General features: G+C 36.8%; 1 pseudogene; it reads left to right on the top strand.

The window, feature by feature from the left end:
- The first annotated feature begins 5,218 nt into the window (after nucleotides 1–5,218).
- On the top strand, nucleotides 5,219–6,036 carry LOC118835497 (annotated as a pseudogene).
- The last annotated feature ends 2,472 nt before the right edge of the window (nucleotides 6,037–8,508 follow it).

Genomic DNA, 8,508 nt, shown 5'->3' with positions numbered 1-8,508 from the left:
GTATACACAATATAAAATATTTGGGAGTCTGCCAAGACAAACCCAGGAACTGTATGAGCAAAATTACAAAACACTTTTCACACATATAAAATCAGAATTAAACAATTGGAGAATATTGATTGCTCAAAAGTAGGCTGAGCCAAAATAACAAAATGATGATTCTTACCAAATTAATTTACTTATTCAGTACCATACCAATCAAACTACCAAAAATTATTTTATGGAGTAGAAAAAAGTAATAACAAAATTCATCTGGAAGAACAAAAGAACAAGAAAATCAAGGGAACCAATGAAAAAAATTAGAAGGAAGGTCAAATTGTATTATAAAGTTGTAATAATCAAAACAAATCTGGTACTGGGTAAGAAACAGAACAATGGATTGGTGGGATCGATTAGGTATACAATACTTAGCAGTAAGGGTAGCTAGGTAGCACAGTAAATAGAGAGCTAGGCCTAGAGTCAGGACGACTTATCTTCTTGAGTTTAAATCTCACCTCAGACATTGACTAGATGTGTGACTCTAGGCAAGTTACTTCATTTTGCTTGCCTCAGTTTCCTCATCTGTAAAATGAGCATGTAAAATGAGCCCAAACAGGGTCACAAAGAGCCAGACATGACTGAAACAATGCAACTGTAAATGACCATAAATCTAGTGTTTGATAAACACAAAAATCCAACCTTATGGGAAAATAATTCACTATTTTACAAAAAAAAAGTCTGGAAAAACTGGAAAATAGTTTGCAGAAACTAGGTACAGACCAACACCTCACACTATATATCAAGATGAGATCAAAATGGGTACATGATTTAGATATAAAGGGTGATATCATAAGCAAATTAGCAGAGAAAGGAATATTTTACCTCAGCTCTATAAATAGGGGAAGAATTTATGATGAAATAAGAGATAGAGACATTAGGGAATATAAAATAGGTAATCTGGATTACATTAAATTAAAAAGATTTTGCACAAACAAAACCAGCACAGCCAAGATTAGAAGGAAGTCAGGAAACTGGGAAAAATAATTTTATGGCAAGTTTCTCTGATAAAAACCTCTTTTCTTCACACAAATAAAGTCAGATCTAAATAATTGGAAAAACATCAGTTGCTCTTGGGTAGGCAGAGCAAATATTAAAAAAATGACAACTCTACTTAAATTAATTTACTTATTCAGTGCCATACCAATCAAACTACCAAAAAATTATTTTATAGATCTAGAAAAATAATAACAAAATTCATCTGGATGAACAAAAGGTCCAGAATATCAAGGAAATTAATGAAAATAAATGTTAGGGGAGACAGTTTTGCCATGCCAGTTCTTAAATTGTATATAAAGTAGCAATCATCAAAACTACTTGGTACTGGCTAAGAAATAGAGAGGCAGATCAGTGGAATAGTTTAGGTGCACAAGACACAATAGTCAGTGACTATAGTAATCTACTGTTTGATAAACCCAAAGATGCCAGTTTCTGGTGTAAGAACTCACTATTTGACAAAAACTGCTGGGAAAACTGGAAAATAGTATGGCAGAAACTGGGCATAGGCCAATATTTTACACTGTATACCAAAATAAAGTCAAAATGGGTATACAATTTAGCTATAAAGGCTGATACTATAAGCAAACTTGGAGAGCAGGGAATAGTTTATCTGTCAGATTTATGGAGAACAGAAGATGTGGGAAAATCGGAACACAAATACATTTTTGGTGGAGTTGTGAACTAATCAAACCAAAAGGCTATAAAAAGTGCATGTCCTTTGACCCAGCAATACCACTTCTAAGGCTGTATCCCAAAGAGATTATACAAACGGAAAAAGGGCCCACATGTACAATCTTTTTGTGGTGGCAAAAATTGGAAATTAAGGGGATTCCCATCAGTTGGGGAACAGCTGAACAAGGTGTGGTATATGAATGTAATGGAATGCTATTGTGCTATAAGAAATGATGAGCAGTCAGACTTCAGAAAAACCTGGGAAAGATTTATACAAATTGATGCTGAGCGAGGGGAGAAGAACCAGAACATTGTACACAGTGACACACACGTTGTGCAATGATTAACTTTGATAGACTTGGCTCTTCTCAGCAATGCAAGTTTCTAAGATAGCTCCAAAAGACTCATAATGGGAAATGCTATCCACAACCAGAGAAAGAATTATGGAGTCTGGATGCAGATTGAAGCATATTATTTACTCTCTCTTTTTTTGTTTTGTTTTGTTTTCTTTCTTGTGGTTCATTCCATTGGTTATAATTCTTCTTTACAACATGACGAATTATAGCAACAGTCTTGCTAGCAGCTACTGTGGCTGTATAAGACCAATAACACCAGCATACAGAAGGGCTGCTAATGCAGGTTCCTTGATCTGCTTTACTAAGGAAAGTAACTTTAAGGGGTTAACAATCTCAGTTTAATCAAACATACATATATCATTTACTTAGTTCAGGGGGAAAAGATTAGCCCCCTGAACTTCAAGGCAAATAAAAACAGAAATTACAAACATCAACAGACCGACTTTGTCTGATTCAAATCTCAATTTGTAGTTACCAGAGAAGCACCAATATCTCTCTGGGTTATCAAAGCTGGGATGGGGGGGGGGGGGTTCAATGGCTTGCCCAGAGTCTCATCACCCATATACTTTCAATGAGTATACCCCCAAAAGTCAAACACCAACATCAGTTCTTATATACCCATCTCAGGGCCCTGGGGTACTTGATTACTTCAGTGCTAGAAGCACTCAAAGAACAGTGAAAAGTCCCATTTAGGGTGTGGGAAAGTTAGTTAAGCCCTACTACCACCATATACAGAGTTTCTAGTCAATGACTCCCAATTGTCTTAGTGCTGAGAAACATTCCAAGACAAGATCCCACTTTATCAGTCCCATTCAAACAAAGGCCAGAATCATTAAAGGCATTTAAGAGAAGAACAGCAAAAAGCCCTGCCCTGATTACCATTACACTAATGTGAAGATATGTCTAATATGAATGCATATGTAGAGGCTATATCAGATTGTATGCCCTCTTGAAGAGGGAGGAGAGGAAGGGAGAGAAAATTTAAAACTCAAAAGCTTGTGGAACTGAATGTAAACTAAAAATAAATTAATTAATTTTTAAAAATAAATGTTTTTTGACCAAAAAAAAGCCTCTTTCTCAAATAAGTAGAGAACTGAGTCAAATTTATAAGAATATCATTCATCACCCAATTGATAAATGGTCAAAAGATATGAACAGGTAATTTTCAGAAGAAATTAAAGTTATCTATATAAAAATCCTCTAAATCACTATTGATTAGATAAATGCAAATTAAAAATAACTCTGAGGTACCATTTCACACCTATCAGGAAAATGACAAATATTGGGGGGATGTGGAAAAACTGGGATACTAATGCACTATTGGTGGAGTTGTGGAATGATCCAGCTATTCCGGAGAACACTTTGGAACTATGCTACAAAGGGCTATAAAATTGTACATGCCCAGCAATACCACTGCTAGGTCTGTATCTCAAAGAGTTCAAAGAAAAATGAAAAGGACCTATATTTACAAAAATATTTATAGCAGGTCTCTTAATGGTAGCAAAGCATTGGAAAGTGAGGTGATGCCCATCAACTGGGGAATGGCTGAACAAGTTGTGGTATATGATTGATGGAATTCTACTGCGCTATAAGAAATGACAAGCAGGATGATTTCAGAGAAACCTGGAACTGCTTACATGAATTGATGTAAAGTGAAGTGAACAGAACCAGGAGAACATTGTACACAGAAACAGCAATATCGTACAATGATCAAATGTGAATGACTCTGCTATTCTCAACAACACAACAATCCAAGACAATTCTAAAAGACCTGTGATGAAAAATGCTATACATTTCCAGAGAAAGAGTTGATGGAGTTTGAGTGCAGATTGAAGCATATATATTTTTCTACTTTCTTTTTCTTTTTTGGGGGGGAGGGTATGTAGTATGAAATATGGAAATATGTTATACATGTATAATCTTTATGAAATTGCTTGCCTTCTCAAGGAGTGGTGAGAGGAAGAAGGAAAAGAGAATTTAGAACTCAGAATTTTAAAAAATAAATATTAAAAATTATTTTACATGTAATTGAGAAAAAAGGATTAAAAATAAAGTATATATATATATATATATATATATATATATATATATATATATATATATATATATTTTAAAAAGAAACAAAGAGGGAGTTTTCTGTAGATGAACTTTCTACCAATTAGAATATGAGCTCCTTGTGAACAGGAATTTTCTCAGTATTTCTGTTTGTGTCTCTAGCATTTAGTATGGTGTTTGATATATAGTAAAAATTTACTAAGGGCAGCTCAGTGATACAGGGGATAGAGCACAGAGCCTGGAATCAGGAAGACCTAAGTTCAGATCTAGTCTCAGACACTTACTACCTGCATGACTCTGGGCAAATCACTTAACCCTGTTTGCCTCAGCTTCCTCATCTGTAAAATGAGCTGGAGAAGGAAACAGCAAATCATTCCAGTATCTTTGCCAAGAAAACCCCAAATGAGGTCACGAAGAGTTGGACATGACTTAAATCACTGAATGATAAGAACAAAAAAACTAAATAAAAGCCTTTCCCTTCATTAAAAAAAAGAAAATTATTTTTCCTTTTATAATACTTATTATAATGGATAGCTCCCTGGGAAGAGCCAAGGAGAGAGATGCATTGGAAAATGTAGGTGAAATAAAAACAAAGAAATAATAAAATTATTTCAAGGGGAAAAAGGAATGAGCTAAGTAGAATACATTTTTTATCAGCTGTAGGGAAAACAAAAATACCTGTCCCTGGTGTAACTACTTTAGCCAAAATATCACAGCTTTGATTTGGTTGGTTTAATTACTTTATCATTTATGTAAAAGAGGATGTTCTCCTTCACCTGCCCTGCTCCCCACTCACCTGGGTCGACATAGTCCCAAGAAGGCTCAGAATATAATCACAAGGTTCTAATGAAGTGTTAAACTGACTAGAATTGGGTCTCTGCCTTGATCCCTTTATGAAGTGTGGACACCTTTCTGGTTGAGTCCAGAAGGGAACAACTTGATTGACTGAGCGAACAAATTAGCCTTGCTTTGGAAGGCTTTAAATAGCTAAGCCTTGGGATCTAGCTGCTGCCATTAGAAAGTAGAACTGCAATCTGGTGGCTTCATGGATTCCCTGATCAGCTGTGCTGGGCCAGCTGTGTACTATGTGCGAGTTCTCCATGAACTGGCTTTCTGAAGATGATAACTTGTATGTAGTTGAACCCAGCAAAGACAATAAACCATCATGGAGCAGTTCTAGACATGTAGCAGATGACCTTTCACATGGCACTCCTGACCAAAATTGAAAACATCAGAAAAGGTCTCGCTGGTGAAAGTGAATCATCTGGTGATGCTGAATATGAAAATGAAATGGAAACTGAATGAAATTCCACCATTAGAACAATGGACGATAAGTTGTCATCACTAGAAACAGGCTCTTCTTTAGGAACTGTGAAAACTGGAATGGTTCTGTATGATGACGTATTCTGATTCTGATTCTATGGAGGAAGATACAGTAATATCAGAAATGGACAAGAAGAAAAAGCAGCAGAGTCGGATTCCAACAAATGATGGATTATTAGATGATCCTGAAAAAGACAATAGAGATTAGGCCTTGGTGGATGCACAAAGAAGAGGGTACCATTGTTTGTGAGTGTGACTCTCTCACCAACAGGCTGTTCCAAATGGTGATGCTATCTTGAATTACCCTGTGCCTTGACTGCCAGAGGCATGAGTACCCCAAAACTCAATATGGAGCTATGTTTGTGATGAATTACTTTGTCAACAGAGAGGAGGTTCTAAGATATAAAAGCTCAGTGAATCAGAAGAAAAGGCAGGGTCATAAGAAAATGAAGTCTGACAGTGAAAATTCCACAATTTAAGCAGCGAGTGAAGAAGCAGATCACCAGTAAAATGTACTGAATGCTCAACTGAAGTAGCAGTATTTAATAAGGGTGAAATCTTCCATTTCGTCAACGTTTTAGCAAGCCATACGTAAAAGCACAGTTGACAATTTGCACACCTGCTACTATATAAAATACAAAATATGGAGCTTCTATTTCTCTTGTTAGCTTGTACATTTAAGAAGATCTAAAATTATCATTTGAGGAAACATTTTTAAACTTGATAAGATGTGGTGACTAACTTTCAGTCCAGTTTGATTGAAAGATAATTTGGAAGTCATCATATTTAGCAAGTAGTTTGATGTTTATTAGAGCTGTCTGGAATAAACATGTTCCTGAATTACAGCCAAAGAAAAAGTGGGAGATAGTGAAAGCCAGGAGCTGCTTTTGATGGAGATTCCTGGGAGAGGGGAAGAGGGGAGGGTAACTTCTCTCTCTTCTTCCCCTTTCCCCCCAATTAGCTTTGTAGCTACTCAACCAAGAAGAAGTATTACCTCTAACAGGAAGAGAGGCTCTAGATAGACATGGATGCAGAAATAGAGCCACCTGAGGGAGGAAACGGCTCTATCCAAGGAGCTAAGGCTACCTGGCAACTGAGAGGTGGGTGAGCTAGAGTAAGTAGCAGACTCTGGAAACCCAGCTGAATATCTGTCATGAAGACTGTAGGAAGGGAGGAGGAACTTCTAGACTCTGCGGTAGTTGTGGGTTACCCTTGCACAAGTTTATTTGACCATCATCTACTCTTGCCCCAGATGTCATATGTATTGTGGGAGGGCGTGCCTCAGGCAGGGTGCACTAATAAATATTTAACAGCCCGGCTCTCTGGAAAAGCAAGACATACTTTCAAATTTAATTTTCGTTATTCACATTTACTCCATCACTTTCCTAAGTCTAGGCAGTCAACAAAACAATAAATCAAGCCCTGATTTGTAGTGTTTGCCAATTTCTGAGGTGTACATGCTCATACTGAAAATTTAACAATCAGCTCTCTGGACAGCTGGTTCCAGCTGGCTCTAGCACATTCCTGACCTCAGGCTTATGGGAGGGATATTTTGGAGCAACTGTTATTCCTAGAATACTTTAGTAAATGTTTTTGCCAAGAACTAATTGTGTCCACCAACATGATTTTAGTGGAAGGACACAGGTAGGAACTTGTGAGATACAGCAATCAAAGTGCAGACCCAGAGAGTTATCTCTAGAACCCAAAGCAACAGCTCCCTTGTAGGGACCCAATTCATGAGTCCTGCTTCCTATCTCTCTGCTTTTCCATTGGCAGTCCTCCATTGCCTCTACCTCAGAGAGTCCCTCCCTTCCTCTAAGGTGCAGCTCAAGCATCATCTTCTACATGAAGCTGGCACTAGATATAGTAGTGGTAGAGAACAGTAGTCACACAGTAGGTGATTAATCAATGTTTATTGAGCTACTGATTGAAGCCTTTCTGATCTTTCCAACTGCTAGAGTCCTTCTTTCCCAAACTACTTTGCATGCACACACACACACACACACACACACACATTTGTTTTTATCACTTTATATATAATATGCTATATATATTTTACATATGTTCTTATTGTCTCCTCCATCGTAATAACACAAGATTCATGTGAGTAGAAATTAATTCTTTGTACTTGTATTACTAGTACAATGCCTAGCATACAGTAGAAGCTCAATAAATGCTCAGTATTTGCTTGATTGATGTGTCTATCTTTTTATAACCCTTCTGATATTAACGATTTCTGTTTTTTACCATCTTAAACAATTTAATGGATCTGAGGATAGATCAATTATTCTAATTCATATTTCTCTTATGCATGTATTAGAGTATTTAAAAAATATGGTCATTTCTTCTTTTGAAAACTGTTCATGTGCCTTGACCACCTATGTATTGTGAAATGGCTTTTATTCTTCAAGTTACTCTTACCTTGGAGTCTCATCATGGAGCAAAATCACTTAAAACCATGTGGGAAATACCTCTCTTCCGAAAGACATTACTGAGAGGATAAGTCCCCCCACAACCAGTCTTTGTTTAAATGTAATCATTTCAAAATCACTGTCAGACACAGCAAATGTTAGTGGCGGTGGGGGAGGGGAGCTGCCAAGCAGGACAATTTTAACTTGGGTCCTTCTACACAGTTAGTACCATCTACTAAACACCCACAGCAGTCAAAGTCTATAAAGGTATTGGGGGCAGACAGGAAGAAAGAGGGAGAGAGGCTGCAATCCAAAGAAAACAAAATGCATAGTCTCTGACTTCTGGTTGATGGCAAAGTGGGACTTAGATATACATATGTGTGTATGTATAGCTATACATATGTCCCATATATAATGTATATGTAGCAGATGTAATGTGTGATATGACATACAATGCGTGGTATAATATATGTAACACATACGATGTTATATGATGTATATGTAACCCATATAATATATATATATATACACATGCATACATGTTTTATATGTGCGTGTGTATCCAGATTTTGAGCTGGAAGGAATCTTTAAGGTCATCAAATCCAACCCTCTCATTTTGCATCTACGGAAACTTAGTCCCCTACTAGGGGAGACAA

The sequence above is a fragment of the Trichosurus vulpecula genome, chromosome 2, assembly GCF_011100635.1.
Source record: "Trichosurus vulpecula isolate mTriVul1 chromosome 2, mTriVul1.pri, whole genome shotgun sequence".
NCBI classification, from domain to species: Eukaryota; Metazoa; Chordata; class Mammalia; order Diprotodontia; family Phalangeridae; genus Trichosurus; species Trichosurus vulpecula.
This window is presented reverse-complemented; position numbering and strand designations above follow the sequence as displayed.